General features: G+C 38.0%; 45 non-coding genes across 45 annotated transcripts; all 45 read left to right on the forward strand.

The window, feature by feature from the left end:
• Positions 1-165: 165 nt before the first annotated feature.
• On the forward strand, positions 166-238 carry trnam-cau. The gene has a single exon. It is a non-coding gene; the product is annotated as a tRNA-Met (tRNA).
• Positions 239-1,228: 990 nt separating this feature from the next.
• trnam-cau lies at positions 1,229-1,301 on the forward strand. The gene has a single exon. It is a non-coding gene; the product is annotated as a tRNA-Met (tRNA).
• A 278-nt stretch (positions 1,302-1,579) lies between these two features.
• Positions 1,580-1,652, forward strand: trnam-cau. Its single transcript has one exon. It is a non-coding gene; the product is annotated as a tRNA-Met (tRNA).
• A 970-nt stretch (positions 1,653-2,622) lies between these two features.
• trnam-cau lies at positions 2,623-2,695 on the forward strand. The gene has a single exon. It is a non-coding gene; the product is annotated as a tRNA-Met (tRNA).
• A 272-nt stretch (positions 2,696-2,967) lies between these two features.
• On the forward strand, positions 2,968-3,040 carry trnam-cau. The gene has a single exon. It is a non-coding gene; the product is annotated as a tRNA-Met (tRNA).
• A 503-nt stretch (positions 3,041-3,543) lies between these two features.
• On the forward strand, positions 3,544-3,616 carry trnam-cau. Its single transcript has one exon. It is a non-coding gene; the product is annotated as a tRNA-Met (tRNA).
• Positions 3,617-3,898: 282 nt separating this feature from the next.
• trnam-cau lies at positions 3,899-3,971 on the forward strand. Its single transcript has one exon. It is a non-coding gene; the product is annotated as a tRNA-Met (tRNA).
• Positions 3,972-4,242: 271 nt separating this feature from the next.
• On the forward strand, positions 4,243-4,315 carry trnam-cau. Its single transcript has one exon. It is a non-coding gene; the product is annotated as a tRNA-Met (tRNA).
• Positions 4,316-5,293: 978 nt separating this feature from the next.
• Positions 5,294-5,366, forward strand: trnam-cau. The gene has a single exon. It is a non-coding gene; the product is annotated as a tRNA-Met (tRNA).
• Positions 5,367-5,644: 278 nt separating this feature from the next.
• Positions 5,645-5,717, forward strand: trnam-cau. The gene has a single exon. It is a non-coding gene; the product is annotated as a tRNA-Met (tRNA).
• A 271-nt stretch (positions 5,718-5,988) lies between these two features.
• On the forward strand, positions 5,989-6,061 carry trnam-cau. The gene has a single exon. It is a non-coding gene; the product is annotated as a tRNA-Met (tRNA).
• Positions 6,062-6,351: 290 nt separating this feature from the next.
• Positions 6,352-6,424, forward strand: trnam-cau. Its single transcript has one exon. It is a non-coding gene; the product is annotated as a tRNA-Met (tRNA).
• Positions 6,425-7,045: 621 nt separating this feature from the next.
• On the forward strand, positions 7,046-7,118 carry trnam-cau. Its single transcript has one exon. It is a non-coding gene; the product is annotated as a tRNA-Met (tRNA).
• A 618-nt stretch (positions 7,119-7,736) lies between these two features.
• trnam-cau lies at positions 7,737-7,809 on the forward strand. The gene has a single exon. It is a non-coding gene; the product is annotated as a tRNA-Met (tRNA).
• A 635-nt stretch (positions 7,810-8,444) lies between these two features.
• On the forward strand, positions 8,445-8,517 carry trnam-cau. Its single transcript has one exon. It is a non-coding gene; the product is annotated as a tRNA-Met (tRNA).
• Positions 8,518-8,788: 271 nt separating this feature from the next.
• On the forward strand, positions 8,789-8,861 carry trnam-cau. The gene has a single exon. It is a non-coding gene; the product is annotated as a tRNA-Met (tRNA).
• Positions 8,862-9,151: 290 nt separating this feature from the next.
• On the forward strand, positions 9,152-9,224 carry trnam-cau. The gene has a single exon. It is a non-coding gene; the product is annotated as a tRNA-Met (tRNA).
• Positions 9,225-9,845: 621 nt separating this feature from the next.
• Positions 9,846-9,918, forward strand: trnam-cau. The gene has a single exon. It is a non-coding gene; the product is annotated as a tRNA-Met (tRNA).
• A 962-nt stretch (positions 9,919-10,880) lies between these two features.
• trnam-cau lies at positions 10,881-10,953 on the forward strand. Its single transcript has one exon. It is a non-coding gene; the product is annotated as a tRNA-Met (tRNA).
• Positions 10,954-11,243: 290 nt separating this feature from the next.
• trnam-cau lies at positions 11,244-11,316 on the forward strand. Its single transcript has one exon. It is a non-coding gene; the product is annotated as a tRNA-Met (tRNA).
• A 621-nt stretch (positions 11,317-11,937) lies between these two features.
• Positions 11,938-12,010, forward strand: trnam-cau. Its single transcript has one exon. It is a non-coding gene; the product is annotated as a tRNA-Met (tRNA).
• A 618-nt stretch (positions 12,011-12,628) lies between these two features.
• trnam-cau lies at positions 12,629-12,701 on the forward strand. The gene has a single exon. It is a non-coding gene; the product is annotated as a tRNA-Met (tRNA).
• A 633-nt stretch (positions 12,702-13,334) lies between these two features.
• trnam-cau lies at positions 13,335-13,407 on the forward strand. Its single transcript has one exon. It is a non-coding gene; the product is annotated as a tRNA-Met (tRNA).
• A 290-nt stretch (positions 13,408-13,697) lies between these two features.
• On the forward strand, positions 13,698-13,770 carry trnam-cau. Its single transcript has one exon. It is a non-coding gene; the product is annotated as a tRNA-Met (tRNA).
• A 271-nt stretch (positions 13,771-14,041) lies between these two features.
• On the forward strand, positions 14,042-14,114 carry trnam-cau. Its single transcript has one exon. It is a non-coding gene; the product is annotated as a tRNA-Met (tRNA).
• Positions 14,115-14,386: 272 nt separating this feature from the next.
• On the forward strand, positions 14,387-14,459 carry trnam-cau. The gene has a single exon. It is a non-coding gene; the product is annotated as a tRNA-Met (tRNA).
• A 290-nt stretch (positions 14,460-14,749) lies between these two features.
• Positions 14,750-14,822, forward strand: trnam-cau. Its single transcript has one exon. It is a non-coding gene; the product is annotated as a tRNA-Met (tRNA).
• A 633-nt stretch (positions 14,823-15,455) lies between these two features.
• On the forward strand, positions 15,456-15,528 carry trnam-cau. Its single transcript has one exon. It is a non-coding gene; the product is annotated as a tRNA-Met (tRNA).
• Positions 15,529-15,799: 271 nt separating this feature from the next.
• trnam-cau lies at positions 15,800-15,872 on the forward strand. The gene has a single exon. It is a non-coding gene; the product is annotated as a tRNA-Met (tRNA).
• Positions 15,873-16,142: 270 nt separating this feature from the next.
• trnam-cau lies at positions 16,143-16,215 on the forward strand. Its single transcript has one exon. It is a non-coding gene; the product is annotated as a tRNA-Met (tRNA).
• Positions 16,216-16,841: 626 nt separating this feature from the next.
• trnam-cau lies at positions 16,842-16,914 on the forward strand. The gene has a single exon. It is a non-coding gene; the product is annotated as a tRNA-Met (tRNA).
• A 271-nt stretch (positions 16,915-17,185) lies between these two features.
• On the forward strand, positions 17,186-17,258 carry trnam-cau. The gene has a single exon. It is a non-coding gene; the product is annotated as a tRNA-Met (tRNA).
• Positions 17,259-17,540: 282 nt separating this feature from the next.
• On the forward strand, positions 17,541-17,613 carry trnam-cau. Its single transcript has one exon. It is a non-coding gene; the product is annotated as a tRNA-Met (tRNA).
• Positions 17,614-17,884: 271 nt separating this feature from the next.
• Positions 17,885-17,957, forward strand: trnam-cau. Its single transcript has one exon. It is a non-coding gene; the product is annotated as a tRNA-Met (tRNA).
• Positions 17,958-18,228: 271 nt separating this feature from the next.
• Positions 18,229-18,301, forward strand: trnam-cau. The gene has a single exon. It is a non-coding gene; the product is annotated as a tRNA-Met (tRNA).
• Positions 18,302-18,583: 282 nt separating this feature from the next.
• Positions 18,584-18,656, forward strand: trnam-cau. Its single transcript has one exon. It is a non-coding gene; the product is annotated as a tRNA-Met (tRNA).
• A 271-nt stretch (positions 18,657-18,927) lies between these two features.
• Positions 18,928-19,000, forward strand: trnam-cau. The gene has a single exon. It is a non-coding gene; the product is annotated as a tRNA-Met (tRNA).
• Positions 19,001-19,271: 271 nt separating this feature from the next.
• trnam-cau lies at positions 19,272-19,344 on the forward strand. The gene has a single exon. It is a non-coding gene; the product is annotated as a tRNA-Met (tRNA).
• A 503-nt stretch (positions 19,345-19,847) lies between these two features.
• Positions 19,848-19,920, forward strand: trnam-cau. The gene has a single exon. It is a non-coding gene; the product is annotated as a tRNA-Met (tRNA).
• Positions 19,921-20,202: 282 nt separating this feature from the next.
• On the forward strand, positions 20,203-20,275 carry trnam-cau. Its single transcript has one exon. It is a non-coding gene; the product is annotated as a tRNA-Met (tRNA).
• A 271-nt stretch (positions 20,276-20,546) lies between these two features.
• Positions 20,547-20,619, forward strand: trnam-cau. The gene has a single exon. It is a non-coding gene; the product is annotated as a tRNA-Met (tRNA).
• A 271-nt stretch (positions 20,620-20,890) lies between these two features.
• Positions 20,891-20,963, forward strand: trnam-cau. Its single transcript has one exon. It is a non-coding gene; the product is annotated as a tRNA-Met (tRNA).
• A 271-nt stretch (positions 20,964-21,234) lies between these two features.
• On the forward strand, positions 21,235-21,307 carry trnam-cau. Its single transcript has one exon. It is a non-coding gene; the product is annotated as a tRNA-Met (tRNA).
• A 973-nt stretch (positions 21,308-22,280) lies between these two features.
• On the forward strand, positions 22,281-22,353 carry trnam-cau. Its single transcript has one exon. It is a non-coding gene; the product is annotated as a tRNA-Met (tRNA).
• A 278-nt stretch (positions 22,354-22,631) lies between these two features.
• On the forward strand, positions 22,632-22,704 carry trnam-cau. Its single transcript has one exon. It is a non-coding gene; the product is annotated as a tRNA-Met (tRNA).
• Positions 22,705-23,336: the final 632 nt, after the last annotated feature.

A 23,336-nucleotide genomic window follows, 5' to 3' on the forward strand; every position in this document is an offset into this window, starting at 1 on the left:
TCGATATGTATTACTTTAGAATTAAATCAATCTTTTTGTCTCAGGGGTTGTAGAATTTCAGACCATACATATATTTTGGAACGGTGGTTCCAACATCAGTGTCAAAATTTGATGTTCGGTATCAATATTTTTTTTTTCTTCTTTTTGGACATTTTTGGAAGAAGGGCCTCGTTAGCGCAGTAGGTAGCGCGTCAGTCTCATAATCTGAAGGTCGTGAGTTCGATCCTCACACGGGGCAGCAAAGCTTTTAAAAAAACAGTGTTGGCTGAAGTGAAAATTAATTTTCTGTCGTTCTGGACTTTCACACAATACATACTTTTGTCAAGGTGGATACCACATCTTAAGGTCCATATCGATATGTATTACTTTAGAATGAAATCAATCTTTTTGTCTCAGGGGTTGTAGAATTTCAGACCATACATATATTTTGGAACGGTGGTTTCAACATCAGTGTCAAAATTTGATGTTCGGTATCAATATTTTTTTTTCTTCTTTTTGGACATTTTTACATGAAGGGCCTTGTTAGCGCAGTAGGTAGTGCGTCAGTCTCATAATCTGAAGGTCGTGAGTTCGATCCTCACACGGGGCAGCAAAGCTTTTAAAAAGACAGTGTTGGCTGAAGATGAAGTGAAAATGAATTCTCTGTTGTTCTGGACTTTCACACAATACATACTTTTGTCAAGGTGGATACCACATCTTAAGGTCCATATCGATATGTATTACTTTAGAATGAAATCAATATTTTTGTCTCAGGGGTTGTAGAATTTCAGACCATACATATATTTTGGAACGGTGGTTTCAACATCAGTGTCAAAATTTGATGTTCGGTATCAATATTTTTTTTTCTTTTTTTTTGACATTTTTACATGAAGGGCCTCGTTAGCGCAGTAGGTAGCGCGTCAGTCTCATAATCTGAAGGTAGTGAGTTCGATCCTCACACGGGGCAGCAAAGCTTTTAAAAAGAGTGTTGGCTGAAGATTAAGTGAAAATTAATTCACTGTCGTTCTGGACTTTCACACAATACATACTTTTGTCAAGGTGGATACCACATCTTAAGGTCCATATCGATATGTATTACTTTAGAATGAAATCAATCTTTTTGTCTCAGGGGTTGTAGAATTTCAGACCATACATATATTTTGGAACGGTGGTTTCAACATCAGTGTCAAAATTTGATGTTCGGTATCAATATTTTTTTTTCTTCTTTTTGGACATTTTTACATGAAGGGCCTCGTTAGCGCAGTAGGTAGCGCGTCAGTCTCATAATCTGAAGGTCGTGAGTTCGATCCTCACACGGGGCAGCAAAGCTTTTAAAAAGACAGTGTTGGCTGAAGTGAAAATTAATTCTCTGTCGTTCTGGACTTTCACACAATACATACTTCTGTCAAGGTGGATACCACATCTTAAGGTCCATATCGATATGTATTACTTTAGAATGAAATCAATCTTTTTGTCTCAGGGGTTGTAGAATTTCAGACCATACATATATTTTGGAACGGTGGTTTCAACATCAGTGTCAAAATTTGATGTTCGGTATCAATATTTTTTTTTCTTCTTTTTGGACAATTTTACATGAAGGGCCTCGTTAGCGCAGTAGGTAGCGCGTCAGTCTCATAATCTGAAGGTCGTGAGTTCGATCCTCACACGGGGCAGCAAAGCTTTTAAAAAGAGTGTTGGCTGAAGATGAAGTGAAAATGAATTCACTGTCGTTCTGGACTTTCACACAATACATACTTTTGTCAAGGTGGATACCACATCTTAAGGTCCATATCGATATGTATTACTTTAGAATGAAATCAATCTTTTTGTCTCAGGGGTTGTAGAATTTCAGACCATACATATATTTTGGCACGGTGGTTTCAAAAATTTGATGTTCGGTATCGATATTTTTTTTTCTTATTTTTGGACACTTTTGAAAGAAGGGCCTCGTTAACGCAGTAGGTAGCGCGTCAGTCTCATAATCTGAAGGTCGTGAGTTCGATCCTCACACGGGGCAGCAAAGCTTTTAAAAAGAGTGTTGGCTGAAGATGAAGTGAAAATGAATTCACTGTTGTTCTGGACTTTCACACAATACATACTTTTGTCAAGGTGGATACCACATCTTAAGGTCCATATCGATATGTATTACTTTAGAATGAAATCAATCTTTTTGTCTCAGGGGTTGTAGAATTTCAGACCATACATATATTTTGGCACGGTGGTTTCAAAAATTTGATGTTCGGTATCAATATTTTTTTTTCTTCTTTTTGGACATTTTTACAAGAAGGGCCTCGTTAGCGCAGTAGGTAGTGCGTCAGTCTCATAATCTGAAGGTCGTGAGTTCGATCCTCACACGGGGCAGCAAACCTTTTAAAAAGAGTGTTGGCTGAAGATGAAGTGAAAATGAATTCTCTGTCGTTCTGGACTTTCACACAATACATACTTTTGTCAAGGTGGATACCACATCTTAAGGTCCATATCGATATGTATTACTTTAGAATGAAATCAATCTTTTTGTCTCAGGGGTTGTAGAATTTCAGACCATACATATATTTTGGCACGGTGGTTTCAACATCAGTGTCAAAATTTGATGTTCGGTATCAATATTTTTTTTTCTTATTTTTGGACACTTTTGAAAGAAGGGCCTTGTTAGCGCAGTAGGTAGCGCGTCAGTCTCATAATCTGAAGGTCGTGAGTTCGATCCTCACACGGGGCAGCAAAGCCTTTAAAAAGAGTGTTGGCTGAAGATGAAGTGAAAATGAATTCACTGTCGTTCTGGACATTCACACAATACATACTTTTGTCAAGGTGGATACCACATCTTAAGGTCCATATCGATATGTATTACTTTAGAATGAAATCAATCTTTTTGTCTCAGGGGTTGTAGAATTTCAGACAATACATATATTTTGGCACGGTGGTTTCAAAAATTTGATGTTCGGTATCGATATTTTTTTTTTCTTCTTTTTGGACAATTTTGCAAGACGGGCCTCGTTAGCGCAGTAGGTAGCGCGTCAGTCTCATAATCTGAAGGTCGTGAGTTCGATCCTCACACGGGGCAGCAAAGCTTTTAAAAAGAGTGTTGGCTGAAGATGAAGTGAAAATGAATTCACTGTCGTTCTACATATATTTTGGCACGGTGGTTTCAACATCAGTGTCAAAATTTGATGTTCGGTATCAATATTTTTTTTTCTTATTTTTGGACGCTTTTGAAAGAAGGTCCTCGTTAGCGCAGTAGGTAGCGCGTCAGTCTCATAATCTGACGGTCGTGAGTTCGATCCTCACACGGGGCAGCAAAGCTTTTAAAAAGAGTGTTGGCTGAAGATGAAGTGAAAATTAGTTCACTGTCGTTTTGGACTTTCACACAATACATACTTTTGTCAAGGTGGATACCTCATCTTAAGGTCCATATCGATATGTATTACTTTAGAATGAAATCAATCTTTTTGTCTCAGGGGTTGTAGAATTTCAGACCATACATATATTTTGGCACGGTGGTTTCAAAAATTTGATATTCGGTATCGATATTTTTTTTTCTTCTTTTTGGACAATTTTGCAAGAAGGGCCTCGTTAGCGCAGTAGGTAGCGCGTCAGTCTCATAATCTGAAGGTCGTGAGTTCGATCCTCACACGGGGCAGCAAAGCTTTTAAAAAGAGTGTTGGCTGAAGATGAAGTGAAAATGAATTCACTGTCGTTCTGGACTTTCACACAATACATACTTTTGTCAAGGTGGATACCACATCTTAAGGTCCATATCGATATGTATTACTTTAGAATGAAATCAATGTTTTTGTCTCAGGGGTTGTAGACTTTCAGACCATACATATATTTTGGCACGGTGGTTTCAACATCAGTGTCAAAATTTGATGTTCGGTATCAATATTTTTTTTTCTTATTTTTGGACATTTTTGCAAGAAGGGCCTCGTTAGCGCAGTAGGTAGCGCGTCAGTCTCATAATCTGAAGGTCGTGAGTTCGATCCTCACACGGGGCAGCAAAGCTTTTAAAAAGAGTGTTGGCTGAAGATGAAGTGAAAATGAATTCACTGTCGTTCTGGACTTTCACACAATACATACTTTTGTCAAGGTGGATACCACATCTTAAGGTCCATATCGATATGTATTACTTTAGAATGAAATCAATCTTTTTGTCTCAGGGGTTGTAGAATTTCAGACCATACATATATTTTGGCACGGTGGTTTCAAAAATTTGATGTTCGGTATCGATATTTTTTTTTCTTATTTTTGGACACTTTTGAAAGAAGGGCCTCGTTAGCGCAGTAGGTAGCGCGTCAGTCTCATAATCTGAAGGTCGTGAGTTCGATCCTCACACGGGGCAGCAAAGCTTTTAAAAAGAGTGTTGGCTGAAGATGAAGTGAAAATGAATTCACTGTTGTTCTGGACTTTCACACAATACATACTTTTGTCAAGGTGGATACCACATCTTAAGGTCCATATCGATATGTATTACTTTAGAATGAAATCAATCTTTTTGTCTCAGGGGTTGTAGAATTTCAGACCATACATATATTTTGGCACGGTGGTTTCAAAAATTTGATGTTCGGTATCAATATTTTTTTTTCTTCTTTTTGGACATTTTTACAAGAAGGGCCTCGTTAGCGCAGTAGGTAGTGCGTCAGTCTCATAATCTGAAGGTCGTGAGTTCGATCCTCACACGGGGCAGCAAACCTTTTAAAAAGAGTGTTGGCTGAAGATGAAGTGAAAATGAATTCTCTGTCGTTCTGGACTTTCACACAATACATACTTTTGTCAAGGTGGATACCACATCTTAAGGTCCATATCGATATGTATTACTTTAGAATGAAATCAATCTTTTTGTCTCAGGGGTTGTAGAATTTCAGACCATACATATATTTTGTCACGGTGGTTCCAACATCAGTGTCAAAATTTGATGTTCGGTATCAATATTTTTTTTTCTTCTTTTTGGACATTTTTGCATGAAGGGCCTCGTTAGCCCAGTAGGTAGCGCGTCAGTCTCATAATCTGAAGGTCGTGAGTTCGATCCTCACACGGGGCAGCAAAGCTTTCAAAAAAACAGTGTTGGCTGAAGTGAAAATTAATTCTCTGTCGTTCTGGACTTTCACACAATACATACTACTCTAAAGGTGGATACCAGATCTTAAGGTCCATATCGATATGTATTACTTTAGAATGAAATCAATCTTTTTGTCTCAGGGGTTGTAGAATTTCAGACCATACATATATTTTGGCACGGTGGTTTCAACATGAGTGTCAAAATTTGATGTTCGGTATCAATATTTTTTTTTCTTCATTTTTGGAAATTTTTGCAAGAAGGGCCTCGTTAGCGCAGTAGGTAGCGCGTCAGTCTCATAATCTGAAGGTCGTGAGTTCGATCCTCACACGGGGCAGCAAAGCTTTTAAAAAGTCAGTGTTGGCTGAAGTGAAAATTAATTCTCTGTCGTTCTGGAATTTCACACAATCCATACTTTTGTCAAGGTGGATACCACATCTTAAGGTCCATATCGATATGTATTACTTTAGAATGAAATCAATCTTTTTGTCTCAGGGGTTGTAGACTTTCAGACCATACATATATTTTGGCACGGTGGTTTCAACATCAGTGTCAAAATTTGATGTTCGGTATCAATATTTTTTTTTCTTATTTTTGGACATTTTTGCAAGAAGGGCCTCGTTAGCGCAGTAGGTAGCGCGTCAGTCTCATAATCTGAAGGTCGTGAGTTCGATCCTCACACGGGGCAGCAAAGCTTTTAAAAAGAGTGTTGGCTGAAGATGAAGTGAAAATGAATTCACTGTCGTTCTGGACTTTCACACAGTACATACTTTTGTCAAGGTGGATACCACATCTTAAGGTCCATATCGATATGTATTACTTTAGAATGAAATCTATATTTTTGTCTCAGGGGTTGTAGAATTTCAGACCATACATATATTTTGGCACGGTGGTTTCAAAAATTTGATGTTCGGTATCGATATTTTTTTTTCTTATTTTTGGACACTTTTGAAAGAAGGGCCTCGTTAGCGCAGTAGGTAGCGCGTCAGTCTCATAATCTGAAGGTCGTGAGTTCGATCCTCACATGGGGCAGCAAAGCTTTTAAAAAGAGTGTTGGCTGAAGATGAAGTGATGGCTGAAGATGAAGTGAAAATGAATTCACTGTCGTTCTGGACTGTCACACAATACATACTTTTGTCAAGGTGGATACCACATCTTAAGGTCCATATCGATATGTATTACTTTAGAATGAAATCAATCTTTTTGTCTCAGGGGTTGTAGAATTTCAGACCATACATATATTTTGGCACGGTGGTTTCAAAAATTTGATGTTCGGTATCAATATATTTTTTTTCTTCTTTTTGGACATTTTTACAAGAAGGGCCTCGTTAGCGCAGTAGGTAGCGCGTCAGTCTCATAATCTGAAGGTCGTGAGTTCGATCCTCACATGGGGCAGCAAAGCTTTTAAAAAGAGTGTTGGCTGAAGATGAAGTGAAAATGAATTCACTGTCGTTCTGGACTTTCACACAATACATACTTTTGTCAAGGTGGATACCACATCTTAAGGTCCATATCGATATGTATTACTTTAGAATGAAATCTATATTTTTGTCTCAGGGGTTGTAGAATTTCAGACCATACATATATTTTGGAACGGTGGTTTCAACATCAGTGTCAAAATTTGATGTTCGGTATCGATATTTTTTTTTCTTCTTTTTGGACATTCTTGCTGGAAGGGCCTCGTTAGCGCAGTAGGTAGCGTGTCAGTTTCATAATCTGAAGGTCGTGAGTTCGATCCTCACACGGGCAGCAAAGCTTTTAAAAAAACAGTGTTGGCTGAAGTGAAAATTAATTTTCTGTCGTTCTGGACTTTCACACAATACATACTTTTGTCAAGGTGGATACCACATCTTAAGGTCCATATCGATATGTATTACTTTAGAATGAAATCAATCTTTTTGTCTCAGGGGTTGTAGAATTTCAGACCATACATATATTTTGGCACGGTGGTTTCAAAAATGTGATGTTCGGTATCAATATTTTTTTTTCTTCTTTTTGGACATTTTTACAAGAAGGGCCTCGTTAGCGCAGTAGGTAGCGCGTCAGTCTCATAATCTGAAGGTCGTGAGTTCGATCCTCACACGGGGCAGCAAAGCTTTTAAAAAGAGTGTTGGCTGAAGATGAAGTGAAAATGAATTCACTGTCGTTCTGGACTTTCACACAATACATACTTTTGTCAAGGTGGATACCACATCTTAAGGTCCATATCGATATGTATTACTTTAGAATGAAATCAATCTTTTTGTCTCAGGGGTTGTAGAATTTCAGACCATACATATATTTTGGCACGGTGGTTTAAAAAATTTGATGTTCGGTATCAATATTTTTTCTTCTTCTTTTTGGACATTTTTACAAGAAGGGCCTCGTTAGCGCAGTAGGTAGCGTGTCAGTCTCATAATCTGAAGGTCGTGAGATTTCGATCCTCACACGGGGCAGCAAAGCTTTTAAAAAGAGTGTTGGCTGAAGATGAAGTGAAAATGAATTCACTGTCGTTTTGGACTTTCACACAATACATACTTTTGTCAAGGTGGATACCACATCTTAAGGTCCATATCGATATGTATTACTTAAGAATGAAATCAATCTTTTTGTCTCAGGGGTTGTAGAATTTCAGACCATACATATATTTTGGCACGGTGGTTTCAAAAATTTGATGTTCGGTATCAATATATTTTTTTTCTTCTTTTTGGACATTTTTACAAGAAGGGCCTCGTTAGCGCAGTAGGTAGCGCGTCAGTCTCATAATCTGAAGGTCGTGAGTTCGATCCTCACATGGGGCAGCAAAGCTTTTAAAAAGAGTGTTGGCTGAAGATGAAGTGATGGCTGAAGATGAAGTGAAAATGAATTCACTGTCGTTCTGGACTTTCACACAATACATACTTTTGTCAAGGTGGATACCACATCTTAAGGTCCATATCGATATGTATTACTTTAGAATGAAATCAATGTTTTTGTCTCAGGGGTTGTAGAATTTCAGACCATACATATATTTTGGCACGGTGGTTTCAAAAATTTGATGTTCGGTATCAATATATTTTTTTTCTTCTTTTTGGACATTTTTACAAGAATGGCCTCGTTAGCGCAGTATGTAGCGCGTCAGTCTCATAATCTGAAGGTCGTGAGTTCGATCCTCACACGGGGCAGCAAAGCTTTTAAAAAGAGTGTTGGCTGAAGATGAAGTGAAAATGAATTCACTGTCGTTCTGGACTTTCACACAATACATACTTTTGTCAAGGTGGATACCACATCTTAAGGTCCATATCGATATGTATTACTTTAGAATGAAATCAATCTTTTTGTCTCAGGGGTTGTAGAATTTCAGACCATACATATATTTTGGCACGGTGGTTTCAAAAATTTGATGTTCGGTATCAATATATTTTTTTTCTTCTTTTTGGACATTTTTACAAGAAGGGCCTCGTTAGCGCAGTAGGTAGCGCGTCAGTCTCATAATCTGAAGGTCGTGAGTTCGATCCTCACATGGGGCAGCAAAGCTTTTAAAAAGAGTGTTGGCTGAAGATGAAGTGAAAATGAATTCACTGTCGTTCTGGACTTTCACACAATACATACTTTTGTCAAGGTGGATACCACATCTTAAGGTCCATATCGATATGTATTACTTTAGAATGAAATCTATATTTTTGTCTCAGGGGTTGTAGAATTTCAGACCATACATATATTTTGGCACGGTGGTTTCAAAAATTTGATGTTCGGTATCGATATTTTTTTTTCTTATTTTTGGACACTTTTGAAAGAAGGGCCTCGTTAGCGCAGTAGGTAGCGCGTCAGTCTCATAATCTGAAGGTCGTGAGTTCGATCCTCACATGGGGCAGCAAAGCTTTTAAAAAGAGTGTTGGCTGAAGATGAAGTGATGGCTGAAGATGAAGTGAAAATGAATTCACTGTCGTTCTGGACTTTCACACAATACATACTTTTGTCAAGGTGGATACCACATCTTAAGGTCCATATCGATATGTATTACTTTAGAATGAAATCAATCTTTTTGTCTCAGGGGTTGTAGAATTTCAGACCATACATATATTTTGGCACGGTGGTTTCAAAAATTTGATGTTCGGTATCAATATATTTTTTTTCTTCTTTTTGGACATTTTTACAAGAAGGGCCTCGTTAGCGCAGTAGGTAGCGCGTCAGTCTCATAATCTGAAGGTCGTGAGTTCGATCCTCACATGGGGCAGCAAAGCTTTTAAAAAGAGTGTTGGCTGAAGATGAAGTGAAAATGAATTCACTGTCGTTCTGGACTTTCACACAATACATACTTTTGTCAAGGTGGATACCACATCTTAAGGTCCATATCGATATGTATTACTTTAGAATGAAATCTATATTTTTGTCTCAGGGGTTGTAGAATTTCAGACCATACATATATTTTGGAACGGTGGTTTCAACATCAGTGTCAAAATTTGATGTTCGGTATCGATATTTTTTTTTCTTCTTTTTGGACATTCTTGCTGGAAGGGCCTCGTTAGCGCAGTAGGTAGCGTGTCAGTTTCATAATCTGAAGGTCGTGAGTTCGATCCTCACACGGGCAGCAAAGCTTTTAAAAAAACAGTGTTGGCTGAAGTGAAAATTAATTTTCTGTCGTTCTGGACTTTCACACAATACATACTTTTGTCAAGGTGGATACCACATCTTAAGGTCCATATCGATATGTATTACTTTAGAATGAAATCAATCTTTTTGTCTCAGGGGTTGTAGAATTTCAGACCATACATATATTTTGGCACGGTGGTTTCAAAAATGTGATGTTCGGTATCAATATTTTTTTTTCTTCTTTTTGGACATTTTTACAAGAAGGGCCTCGTTAGCGCAGTAGGTAGCGCGTCAGTCTCATAATCTGAAGGTCGTGAGTTCGATCCTCACACGGGGCAGCAAAGCTTTTAAAAAGAGTGTTGGCTGAAGATGAAGTGAAAATGAATTCACTGTCGTTCTGGACTTTCACACAATACATACTTTTGTCAAGGTGGATACCACATCTTAAGGTCCATATCGATATGTATTACTTTAGAATGAAATCAATCTTTTTGTCTCAGGGGTTGTAGAATTTCAGACCATACATATATTTTGGCACGGTGGTTTAAAAAATTTGATGTTCGGTATCAATATTTTTTCTTCTTCTTTTTGGACATTTTTACAAGAAGGGCCTCGTTAGCGCAGTAGGTAGCGTGTCAGTCTCATAATCTGAAGGTCGTGAGATTTCGATCCTCACACGGGGCAGCAAAGCTTTTAAAAAGAGTGTTGGCTGAAGATGAAGTGAAAATGAATTCACTGTCGTTTTGGACTTTCACACAATACATACTTTTGTCAAGGTGGATACCACATCTTAAGGTCCATATCGATATGTATTACTTTAGAATGAAATCAATGTTTTTGTCTCAGGGGTTGTAGAATTTCAGACCATACATATATTTTGGCACGGTGGTTTCAAAAATTTGATGTTCGGTATCAATATATTTTTTTTCTTCTTTTTGGACATTTTTACAAGAAGGGACTCGTTAGCGCAGTAGGTAGCGCGTCAGTCTCATAATCTGAAGGTCGTGAGTTCGATCCTCACATGGGGCAGCAAAGCTTTTAAAAAGAGTGTTGGCTGAAGATGAAGTGAAAATGAATTCACTGTCGTTCTGGACTTTCACACAATACATACTTTTGTCAAGGTGGATACCACATCTTAAGGTCCATATCGATATGTATTACTTTAGAATGAAATCTATATTTTTGTCTCAGGGGTTGTAGAATTTCAGACCATACATATATTTTGGCACGGTGGTTTCAAAAATTTGATGTTCGGTATCGATATTTTTTTTTCTTATTTTTGGACACTTTTGAAAGAAGGGCCTCGTTAGCGCAGTAGGTAGCGCGTCAGTCTCATAATCTGAAGGTCGTGAGTTCGATCCTCACATGGGGCAGCAAAGCTTTTAAAAAGAGTGTTGGCTGAAGATGAAGTGATGGCTGAAGATGAAGTGAAAATGAATTCACTGTCGTTCTGGACTTTCACACAATACATACTTTTGTCAAGGTGGATACCACATCTTAAGGTCCATATCGATATGTATTACTTTAGAATGAAATCAATCTTTTTGTCTCAGGGGTTGTAGAATTTCAGACCATACATATATTTTGGCACGGTGGTTTCAAAAATTTGATGTTCGGTATCAATATATTTTTTTTCTTCTTTTTGGACATTTTTACAAGAAGGGCCTCGTTAGCGCAGTAGGTAGCGCGTCAGTCTCATAATCTGAAGGTCGTGAGTTCGATCCTCACATGGGGCAGCAAAGCTTTTAAAAAGAGTGTTGGCTGAAGATGAAGTGAAAATGAATTCACTGTCGTTCTGGACTTTCACACAATACATACTTTTGTCAAGGTGGATACCACATCTTAAGGTCCATATCGATATGTATTACTTTAGAATGAAATCTATATTTTTGTCTCAGGGGTTGTAGAATTTCAGACCATACATATATTTTGGAACGGTGGTTTCAACATCAGTGTCAAAATTTGATGTTCGGTATCGATATTTTTTTTTCTTCTTTTTGGACATTCTTGCTGGAAGGGCCTCGTTAGCGCAGTAGGTAGCGTGTCAGTTTCATAATCTGAAGGTCGTGAGTTCGATCCTCACACGGGCAGCAAAGCTTTTAAAAAAACAGTGTTGGCTGAAGTGAAAATTAATTTTCTGTCGTTCTGGACTTTCACACAATACATACTTTTGTCAAGGTGGATACCACATCTTAAGGTCCATATCGATATGTATTACTTTAGAATGAAATCAATCTTTTTGTCTCAGGGGTTGTAGAATTTCAGACCATACATATATTTTGGCACGGTGGTTTCAAAAATGTGATGTTCGGTATCAATATTTTTTTTTCTTCTTTTTGGACATTTTTACAAGAAGGGCCTCGTTAGCGCAGTAGGTAGCGCGTCAGTCTCATAATCTGAAGGTCGTGAGTTCGATCCTCACACGGGGCAGCAAAGCTTTTAAAAAGAGTGTTGGCTGAAGATGAAGTGAAAATGAATTCACTGTCGTTCTGGACTTTCACACAATACATACTTTTGTCAAGGTGGATACCACATCTTAAGGTCCATATCGATATGTATTACTTTAGAATGAAATCAATCTTTTTGTCTCAGGGGTTGTAGAATTTCAGACCATACATATATTTTGGCACGGTGGTTTAAAAAATTTGATGTTCGGTATCAATATTTTTTCTTCTTCTTTTTGGACATTTTTACAAGAAGGGCCTCGTTAGCGCAGTAGGTAGCGTGTCAGTCTCATAATCTGAAGGTCGTGAGATTTCGATCCTCACACGGGGCAGCAAAGCTTTTAAAAAGAGTGTTGGCTGAAGATGAAGTGAAAATGAATTCACTGTCGTTTTGGACTTTCACACAATACATACTTTTGTCAAGGTGGATACCACATCTTAAGGTCCATATCGATATGTATTACTTAAGAATGAAATCAATCTTTTTGTCTCAGGGGTTGTAGAATTTCAGACCATACATATATTTTGGCACGGTGGTTTCAAAAATTTGATGTTCGGTATCAATATATTTTTTTTCTTCTTTTTGGACATTTTTACAAGAAGGGCCTCGTTAGCGCAGTAGGTAGCGCGTCAGTCTCATAATCTGAAGGTCGTGAGTTCGATCCTCACATGGGGCAGCAAAGCTTTTAAAAAGAGTGTTGGCTGAAGATGAAGTGATGGCTGAAGATGAAGTGAAAATGAATTCACTGTCGTTCTGGACTTTCACACAATACATACTTTTGTCAAGGTGGATACCACATCTTAAGGTCCATATCGATATGTATTACTTTAGAATGAAATCAATGTTTTTGTCTCAGGGGTTGTAGAATTTCAGACCATACATATATTTTGGCACGGTGGTTTCAAAAATTTGATGTTCGGTATCAATATTTTTTTTTCTTCTTTTTGGACATTTTTACAAGAAGGGACTCGTTAGCGCAGTAGGTAGCGCGTCAGTCTCATAATCTGAAGGTCGTGAGTTCGATCCTCACATGGGGCAGCAAAGCTTTTAAAAAGAGTGTTGGCTGAAGATGAAGTGAAAATCAATTCATTGTCGTTCTGGACTTTCACACAATACATACTTTTGTCAAGGTGGATACCACATCTTAAGGTCCATATCGATATGTATTACTTTAGAATGAAATCTATATTTTTGTCTCAGGGGTTGTAGAATTTCAGACCATACATATATTTTGGCACGGTGGTTTCAAAAATTTGATGTTCGGTATCGATATTTTTTTTTCTTATTTTTGGACACTTTTGAAAGAAGGGCCTCGTTAGCGCAGTAGGTAGCGCGTCAGTCTCATAATCTGAAGGTCGTGAGTTCGATCCTCACATGGGGCAGCAAAGCTTTTAAAAAGAGTGTTGGCTGAAGATGAAGTGATGGCTGAAGATGAAGTGAAAATGAATTCACTGTCGTTCTGGACTTTCACACAATACATACTTTTGTCAAGGTGGATACCACATCTTAAGGTCCATATCGATATGTATTACTTTAGAATGAAATCAATCTTTTTGTCTCAGGGGTTGTAGAATTTCAGACCATACATATATTTTGGCACGGTGGTTTCAAAAATTTGATGTTCGGTATCAATATATTTTTTTTCTTCTTTTTGGACATTTTTACAAGAAGGGCCTCGTTAGCGCAGTAGGTAGCGCGTCAGTCTCATAATCTGAAGGTCGTGAGTTCGATCCTCACATGGGGCAGCAAAGCTTTTAAAAAGAGTGTTGGCTGAAGATGAAGTGAAAATGAATTCACTGTCGTTCTGGACTTTCACACAATACATACTTTTGTCAAGGTGGATACCACATCTTAAGGTCCATATCGATATGTATTACTTTAGAATGAAATCTATATTTTTGTCTCAGGGGTTGTAGAATTTCAGACCATACATATATTTTGGCACGGTGGTTTCAAAAATTTGATGTTCGGTATCGATATTTTTTTTTCTTATTTTTGGACACTTTTGAAAGAAGGGCCTTGTTAGCGCAGTAGGTAGCGCGTCAGTCTCATAATCTGAAGGTCGTGAGTTCGATCCTCACACGGGGCAGCAAAGCTTTTAAAAAGAGTGTTGGCTGAAGATGAAGTGAAAATGAATTCACTGTCGTTCTGGACTTTCACACAATACATACATTTGTCAAGGTGGATACCACATCTTAAGGTCCATATCGATATGTATTACTTTAGAATGAAATCAATCTTTTTGTCTCAGGGGTTGTAGAATTTCAGACCATACATATATTTTGGCACGGTGGTTTCAAAAATGTGATGTTCGGTATCAATATATTTTTTTTCTTCTTTTTGGACATTTTTACAAGAAGGGCCTCGTTAGCGCAGTAGGTAGCGCGTCAGTCTCATAATCTGAAGGTCGTGAGTTCGATCCTCACATGGGGCAGCAAAGCTTTTAAAAAGAGTGTTGGCTGAAGATGAAGTGATGGCTGAAGATGAAGTGAAAATGAATTCACTGTCGTTCTGGACTTTCACACAATACATACTTTTGTCAAGGTGGATACCACATCTTAAGGTCCATATCGATATGTATTACTTTAGAATGAAATCAATCTTTTTGTCTCAGGGGTTGTAGAATTTCAGACCATACATATATTTTGGCACGGTGGTTTCAAAAATTTGATGTTCGGTATCAATATATATTTTTTCTTCTTTTTGGACATTTTTACAAGAAGGGCCTCGTTAGCGCAGTAGGTAGCGCGTCAGTCTCATAATCTGAAGGTCGTGAGTTCGATCCTCACACGGGGCAGCAAAGCTTTTAAAAAGAGTGTTGGCTGAAGATGAAGTGAAAATGAATTCATTGTCGTTCTGGACTTTCACACAATACATACTTTTGTCAAGGTGGATACCACATCTTAAGGTCCATATCGATATGTATTACTTTAGAATGAAATCAATGTTTTTGTCTCAGGGGTTGTAGAATTTCAGACCATACATATATTTTGGAACGGTGGTTTCAACATCAGTGTCAAAATTTGATGTTCGGTATCAATATTTTTTTTTCTTCTTTTTGGACATTTTTACATGAAGGGCCTTGTTAGCGCAGTAGGTAGTGCGTCAGTCTCATAATCTGAAGGTCGTGAGTTCGATCCTCACACGGGGCAGCAAAGCTTTTAAAAAGACAGTGTTGGCTGAAGTGAAAATTAATTCTCTGTCGTTCTGGACTTTCACACAATACATACTTCTGTCAAGGTGGATACCACATCTTAAGGTCCATATCGATATGTATTACTTTAGAATGAAATCAATCTTTTTGTCTCAGGGGTTGTAGAATTTCAGACCATACATATATTTTGGAACGGTGGTTTCAACATCAGTGTCAAAATTTGATGTTCGGTATCAATATTTTTTTTTCTTCTTTTTGGACAATTTTACATGAAGGGCCTCGTTAGCGCAGTAGGTAGCGCGTCAGTCTCATAATCTGAAGGTCGTGAGTTCGATCCTCACACGGGGCAGCAAAGCTTTTAAAAAGAGTGTTGGCTGAAGATGAAGTGAAAATGAATTCACTGTCGTTCTGGACTTTCACACAATACATACTTTTGTCAAGGTGGATACCACATCTTAAGGTCCATATCGATATGTATTACTTTAGAATGAAATCAATCTTTTTGTCTCAGGGGTTGTAGAATTTCAGACCATACATATATTTTGGCACGGTGGTTTCAAAAATTTGATGTTCGGTATCGATATTTTTTTTTCTTATTTTTGGACACTTTTGAAAGAAGGGCCTCGTTAGCGCAGTAGGTAGCGCGTCAGTCTCATAATCTGAAGGTCGTGAGTTCGATCCTCACACGGGGCAGCAAAGCTTTTAAAAAGAGTGTTGGCTGAAGATGAAGTGAAAATGAATTCACTGTTGTTCTGGACTTTCACACAATACATACTTTTGTCAAGGTGGATACCACATCTTAAGGTCCATATCGATATGTATTACTTTAGAATGAAATCAATCTTTTTGTCTCAGGGTTGTAGAATTTCAGACCATACATATATTTTGGCACGGTGGTTTCAAAAATTTGATGTTCGGTATCAATATTTTTTTTTCTTATTTTTGGACACTTTTGAAAGAAGGGCCTCGTTAGCGCAGTAGGTAGCGCGTCAGTCTCATAATCTGAAGGTCGTGAGTTCGATCCTCACACGGGGCAGCAAAGCTTTTAAAAAGAGTGTTGGCTGAAGATGAAGTGAAAATGAATTCACTGTTGTTCTGGACTTTCACACAATACATACTTTTGTCAAGGTGGATACCACATCTTAAGGTCCATATCGATATGTATTACTTTAGAATGAAATCAATCTTTTTGTCTCAGGGGTTGTAGAATTTCAGACCATACATATATTTTGGCACGGTGGTTTCAAAAATTTGATGTTCGGTATCAATATTTTTTTTTCTTCTTTTTGGACATTTTTACAAGAAGGGCCTCGTTAGCGCAGTAGGTAGTGCGTCAGTCTCATAATCTGAAGGTCGTGAGTTCGATCCTCACACGGGGCAGCAAACCTTTTAAAAAGAGTGTTGGCTGAAGATGAAGTGAAAATGAATTCTCTGTCGTTCTGGACTTTCACACAATACATACTTTTGTCAAGGTGGATACCACATCTTAAGGTCCATATCGATATGTATTACTTTAGAATGAAATCAATCTTTTTGTCTCAGGGGTTGTAGAATTTCAGACCATACATATATTTTGGCACGGTGGTTTCAACATCAGTGTCAAAATTTGATGTTCGGTATCAATATTTTTTTTTCTTATTTTTGGACACTTTTGAAAGAAGGGCCTTGTTAGCGCAGTAGGTAGCGCGTCAGTCTCATAATCTGAAGGTCGTGAGTTCGATCCTCACACGGGGCAGCAAAGCCTTTAAAAAGAGTGTTGGCTGAAGATGAAGTGAAAATGAATTCACTGTCGTTCTGGACATTCACACAATACATACTTTTGTCAAGGTGGATACCACATCTTAAGGTCCATATCGATATGTATTACTTTAGAATGAAATCAATCTTTTTGTCTCAGGGGTTGTAGAATTTCAGACAATACATATATTTTGGCACGGTGGTTTCAAAAATTTGATGTTCGGTATCGATATTTTTTTTTCTTCTTTTTGGACAATTTTGCAAGACGGGCCTCGTTAGCGCAGTAGGTAGCGCGTCAGTCTCATAATCTGAAGGTCGTGAGTTCGATCCTCACACGGGGCAGCAAAGCTTTTAAAAAGAGTGTTGGCTGAAGATGAAGTGAAAATGAATTCACTGTCGTTCTGGACTTTCACACAATACATACTTTTGTCAAGGTGGATACCACATCTTAAGGTCCATATCGATATGTATTACTTTAGAATGAAATCAATGTTTTTGTCTCAGGGGTTGTAGACTTTCAGACCATACATATATTTTGGAACGGTGGTTTCAACATCAGTGTCAAAATTTGATGTTCGGTATCAATATTTTTTTTTCTTATTTTTGGACATTTTTGCAAGAAGGGCCTCGTTAGCGCAGTAGGTAGCGCGTCAGTCTCATAATCTGAAGGTCGTGAGTTCGATCCTCACACGGGGCAGCAAAGCTTTTAAAAAGAGTGTTGGCTGAAGATGAAGTGAAAATGAATTCACTGTCGTTCTGGACTTTCACACAATACATACTTTTGTCAAGGTGGATACCACATCTTAAGGTCCATATCGATATGTATTACTTTAGAATGAAATCAATCTTTTTGTCTCAGGGGTTGTAGAATTTCAGACCATACATATATTTTGGCACGGTGGTTTCAAAAATTTGATGTTCGGTATCGATATTTTTTTTTCTTATTTTTGGACACTTTTGAAAGAAGGGCCTCGTTAGCGCAGTAGGTAGCGCGTCAGTCTCATAATCTGAAGGTCGTGAGTTCGATCCTCACACGGGGCAGCAAAGCTTTTAAAAAGAGTGTTGGCTGAAGATGAAGTGAAAATGAATTCACTGTTGTTCTGGACTTTCACACAATACATACTTTTGTCAAGGTGGATACCACATCTTAAGGTCCATATCGATATGTATTACTTTAGAATGAAATCAATCTTTTTGTCTCAGGGGTTGTAGAATTTCAGACCATACATATATTTTGGCACGGTGGTTTCAAAAATTTGATGTTCGGTATCAATATTTTTTTTTCTTATTTTTGGACACTTTTGAAAGAAGGGCCTCGTTAGCGCAGTAGGTAGCGCGTCAGTCTCATAATCTGAAGGTCGTGAGTTCGATCCTCACACGGGGCAGCAAAGCTTTTAAAAAGAGTGTTGGCTGAAGATGAAGTGAAAATGAATTCACTGTTGTTCTGGACTTTCACACAATACATACTTTTGTCAAGGTGGATACCACATCTTAAGGTCCATATCGATATGTATTACTTTAGAATGAAATCTATATTTTTGTCTCAGGGGTTGTAGACTTTCAGACCATACATATATTTTGGCACGGTGGTTTCAACATCAGTGTCAAAATTTGATGTTCGGTATCAATATTTTTTTTTCTTATTTTTGGACATTTTTGCAAGAAGGGCCTCGTTAGCGCAGTAGGTAGCGCGTCAGTCTCATAATCTGAAGGTCGTGAGTTCGATCCTCACACGGGGCAGCAAAGCTTTTAAAAAGAGTGTTGGCTGAAGATGAAGTGAAAATGAATTCACTGTCGTTCTGGACTTTCACACAATACATACTTTTGTCAAGGTGGATACCACATCTTAAGGTCCATATCGATATGTATTACTTTAGAATGAAATCAATCTTTTTGTCTCAGGGGTTGTAGAATTTCAGACCATACATATATTTTGGCACGGTGGTTTCAAAAATTTGATGTTCGGTATCGATATTTTTTTTTCTTATTTTTGGACACTTTTGAAAGAAGGGCCTCGTTAGCGCAGTAGGTAGCGCGTCAGTCTCATAATCTGAAGGTCGTGAGTTCGATCCTCACACGGGGCAGCAAAGCTTTTAAAAAGAGTGTTGGCTGAAGATGAAGTGAAAATGAATTCACTGTTGTTCTGGACTTTCACACAATACATACTTTTGTCAAGGTGGATACCACATCTTAAGGTCCATATCGATATGTATTACTTTAGAATGAAATCAATCTTTTTGTCTCAGGGGTTGTAGAATTTCAGACAATACATATATTTTGGCACGGTGGTTTCAAAAATTTGATGTTCGGTATCGATATTTTTTTTTCTTCTTTTTGGACAATTTTGCAAGACGGGCCTCGTTAGCGCAGTAGGTAGCGCGTCAGTCTCATAATCTGAAGGTCGTGAGTTCGATCCTCACACGGGGCAGCAAAGCTTTTAAAAAGAGTGTTGGCTGAAGATGAAGTGAAAATGAATTCACTGTCGTTCTACATATATTTTGGCACGGTGGTTTCAACATCAGTGTCAAAATTTGATGTTCGGTATCAATATTTTTTTTTCTTATTTTTGGACGCTTTTGAAAGAAGGTCCTCGTTAGCGCAGTAGGTAGCGCGTCAGTCTCATAATCTGACGGTCGTGAGTTCGATCCTCACACGGGGCAGCAAAGCTTTTAAAAAGAGTGTTGGCTGAAGATGAAGTGAAAATTAGTTCACTGTCGTTTTGGACTTTCACACAATACATACTTTTGTCAAGGTGGATACCTCATCTTAAGGTCCATATCGATATGTATTACTTTAGAATGAAATCAATCTTTTTGTCTCAGGGGTTGTAGAATTTCAGACCATACATATATTTTGGCACGGTGGTTTCAAAAATTTGATATTCGGTATCGATATTTTTTTTTCTTCTTTTTGGACAATTTTGCAAGAAGGGCCTCGTTAGCGCAGTAGGTAGCGCGTCAGTCTCATAATCTGAAGGTCGTGAGTTCGATCCTCACACGGGGCAGCAAAGCTTTTAAAAAGAGTGTTGGCTGAAGATGAAGTGAAAATGAATTCACTGTCGTTCTGGACTTTCACACAATACATACTTTTGTCAAGGTGGATACCACATCTTAAGGTCCATATCGATATGTATTACTTTAGAATGAAATCAATGTTTTTGTCTCAGGGGTTGTAGACTTTCAGACCATACATATATTTTGGCACGGTGGTTTCAACATCAGTGTCAAAATTTGATGTTCGGTATCAATATTTTTTTTTCTTATTTTTGGACATTTTTGCAAGAAGGGCCTCGTTAGCGCAGTAGGTAGCGCGTCAGTCTCATAATCTGAAGGTCGTGAGTTCGATCCTCACACGGGGCAGCAAAGCTTTTAAAAAGAGTGTTGGCTGAAGATGAAGTGAAAATGAATTCACTGTCGTTCTGGACTTTCACACAATACATACTTTTGTCAAGGTGGATACCACATCTTAAGGTCCATATCGATATGTATTACTTTAGAATGAAATCAATCTTTTTGTCTCAGGGGTTGTAGAATTTCAGACCATACATATATTTTGGCACGGTGGTTTCAAAAATTTGATGTTCGGTATCGATATTTTTTTTTCTTATTTTTGGACACTTTTGAAAGAAGGGCCTCGTTAGCGCAGTAGGTAGCGCGTCAGTCTCATAATCTGAAGGTCGTGAGTTCGATCCTCACACGGGGCAGCAAAGCTTTTAAAAAGAGTGTTGGCTGAAGATGAAGTGAAAATGAATTCACTGTTGTTCTGGACTTTCACACAATACATACTTTTGTCAAGGTGGATACCACATCTTAAGGTCCATATCGATATGTATTACTTTAGAATGAAATCAATCTTTTTGTCTCAGGGGTTGTAGAATTTCAGACCATACATATATTTTGGCACGGTGGTTTCAAAAATTTGATGTTCGGTATCAATATTTTTTTTTCTTATTTTTGGACACTTTTGAAAGAAGGGCCTCGTTAGCGCAGTAGGTAGCGCGTCAGTCTCATAATCTGAAGGTCGTGAGTTCGATCCTCACACGGGGCAGCAAAGCTTTTAAAAAGAGTGTTGGCTGAAGATGAAGTGAAAATGAATTCACTGTTGTTCTGGACTTTCACACAATACATACTTTTGTCAAGGTGGATACCACATCTTAAGGTCCATATCGATATGTATTACTTTAGAATGAAATCTATATTTTTGTCTCAGGGGTTGTAGACTTTCAGACCATACATATATTTTGGCACGGTGGTTTCAAAAATTTGATGTTCGGTATCAATATTTTTTTTTCTTATTTTTGGACACTTTTGAAAGAAGGGCCTCGTTAGCGCAGTAGGTAGCGCGTCAGTCTCATAATCTGAAGGTCGTGAGTTCGATCCTCACACGGGGCAGCAAAGCTTTTAAAAAGAGTGTTGGCTGAAGATGAAGTGAAAATGAATTCACTGTTGTTCTGGACTTTCACACAATACATACTTTTGTCAAGGTGGATACCACATCTTAAGGTCCATATCGATATGTATTACTTTAGAATGAAATCAATCTTTTTGTCTCAGGGGTTGTAGAATTTCAGACCATACATATATTTTGGCACGGTGGTTTCAAAAATTTGATGTTCGGTATCAATATTTTTTTTTCTTCTTTTTGACATTTTTACAAGAAGGGCCTCGTTAGCGCAGTAGGTAGTGCGTCAGTCTCATAATCTGAAGGTCGTGAGTTCGATCCTCACACGGGGCAGCAAAGCTTTTAAAAAGACAGTGTTGGCTGAAGTGAAAATTAATTCGCTGTCGTTTTGGACTTTCACACAATACATACTTTTGTCAAGGTGGATACCACATCTTAAGGTCCATATCGATATGTATTACTTTAGAATGAAATCAATCTTTTTGTCTCAGGGGTTGTAGAATTTCAGACCATACATATATTTTGTCACGGTGGTTCCAACATCAGTGTCAAAATTTGATGTTCGGTATCAATATTTTTTTTTCTTCTTTTTGGACATTTTTGCATGAAGGGCCTCGTTAGCCCAGTAGGTAGCGCGTCAGTCTCATAATCTGAAGGTCGTGAGTTCGATCCTCACACGGGGCAGCAAAGCTTTCAAAAAAACAGTGTTGGCTGAAGTGAAAATTAATTCTCTGTCGTTCTGGACTTTCACACAATACATACTTCTCTAAAGGTGGATACCAGATCTTAAGGTCCATATCGATATGTATTACTTTAGAATGAAATCAATCTTTTTGTCTCAGGGGTTGTAGAATTTCAGACCATACATATATTTTGGCACGGTGGTTTCAACATGAGTGTCAAAATTTGATGTTCGGTATCAATATTTTTTTTTCTTCATTTTTGGAAATTTTTGCAAGAAGGGCCTCGTTAGCGCAGTAGGTAGCGCGTCAGTCTCATAATCTGAAGGTCGTGAGTTCGATCCTCACACGGGGCAGCAAAGCTTTTAAAAAGTCAGTGTTGGCTGAAGTGAAAATTAATTCTCTGTCGTTCTGGAATTTCACACAATCCATACTTTTGTCAAGGTGGATACCACATCTTAAGGTCCATATCGATATGTATTACTTTAGAATGAAATCAATCTTTTTGTCTCAGGGGTTGTAGACTTTCAGACCATACATATATTTTGGCACGGTGGTTTCAACATCAGTGTCAAAATTTGATGTTCGGTATCAATATTTTTTTTTCTTATTTTTGGACATTTTTGCAAGAAGGGCCTCGTTAGCGCAGTAGGTAGCGCGTCAGTCTCATAATCTGAAGGTCGTGAGTTCGATCCTCACACGGGGCAGCAAAGCTTTTAAAAAGAGTGTTGGCTGAAGATGAAGTGAAAATGAATTCACTGTCGTTCTGGACTTTCACACAATACATACTTTTGTCAAGGTGGATACCACATCTTAAGGTCCATATCGATATGTATTACTTTAGAATGAAATCAATCTTTTTGTCTCAGGGGTTGTAGAATTTCAGACCATACTTATATTTTGGAACGGTGGTTTCAACATCAGTGTCAAAATTTGATGTTCGGTATCGATATTTTTTTTTCTTCTTTTTGGACATTCTTGCTGGAAGGGCCTCGTTAGCGCAGTAGGTAGCGTGTCAGTTTCATAATCTGAAGGTCGTGAGTTCGATCCTCACACGGGCAGCAAAGCTTTTAAAAAAACAGTGTTGGCTGAAGTGAAAATTAATTTTCTGTCGTTCTGGACTTTCACACAATACATACTTTTGTCAAGGTGGATACCACATCTTAAGGTCCATATCGATATGTATTACTTTAGAATGAAATCAATCTTTTTGTCTCAGGGGTTGTAGAATTTCAGACCATACATATATTTTGGCACGGTGGTTTCAAAAATGTGATGTTCGGTATCAATATTTTTTTTTCTTCTTTTTGGACATTTTTACAAGAAGGGCCTCGTTAGC

Source organism: Oncorhynchus mykiss, unplaced genomic scaffold (genome assembly GCF_013265735.2).
Source record: "Oncorhynchus mykiss isolate Arlee unplaced genomic scaffold, USDA_OmykA_1.1 un_scaffold_297, whole genome shotgun sequence".
Lineage (NCBI taxonomy): Eukaryota > Metazoa > Chordata > Actinopteri > Salmoniformes > Salmonidae > Oncorhynchus > Oncorhynchus mykiss.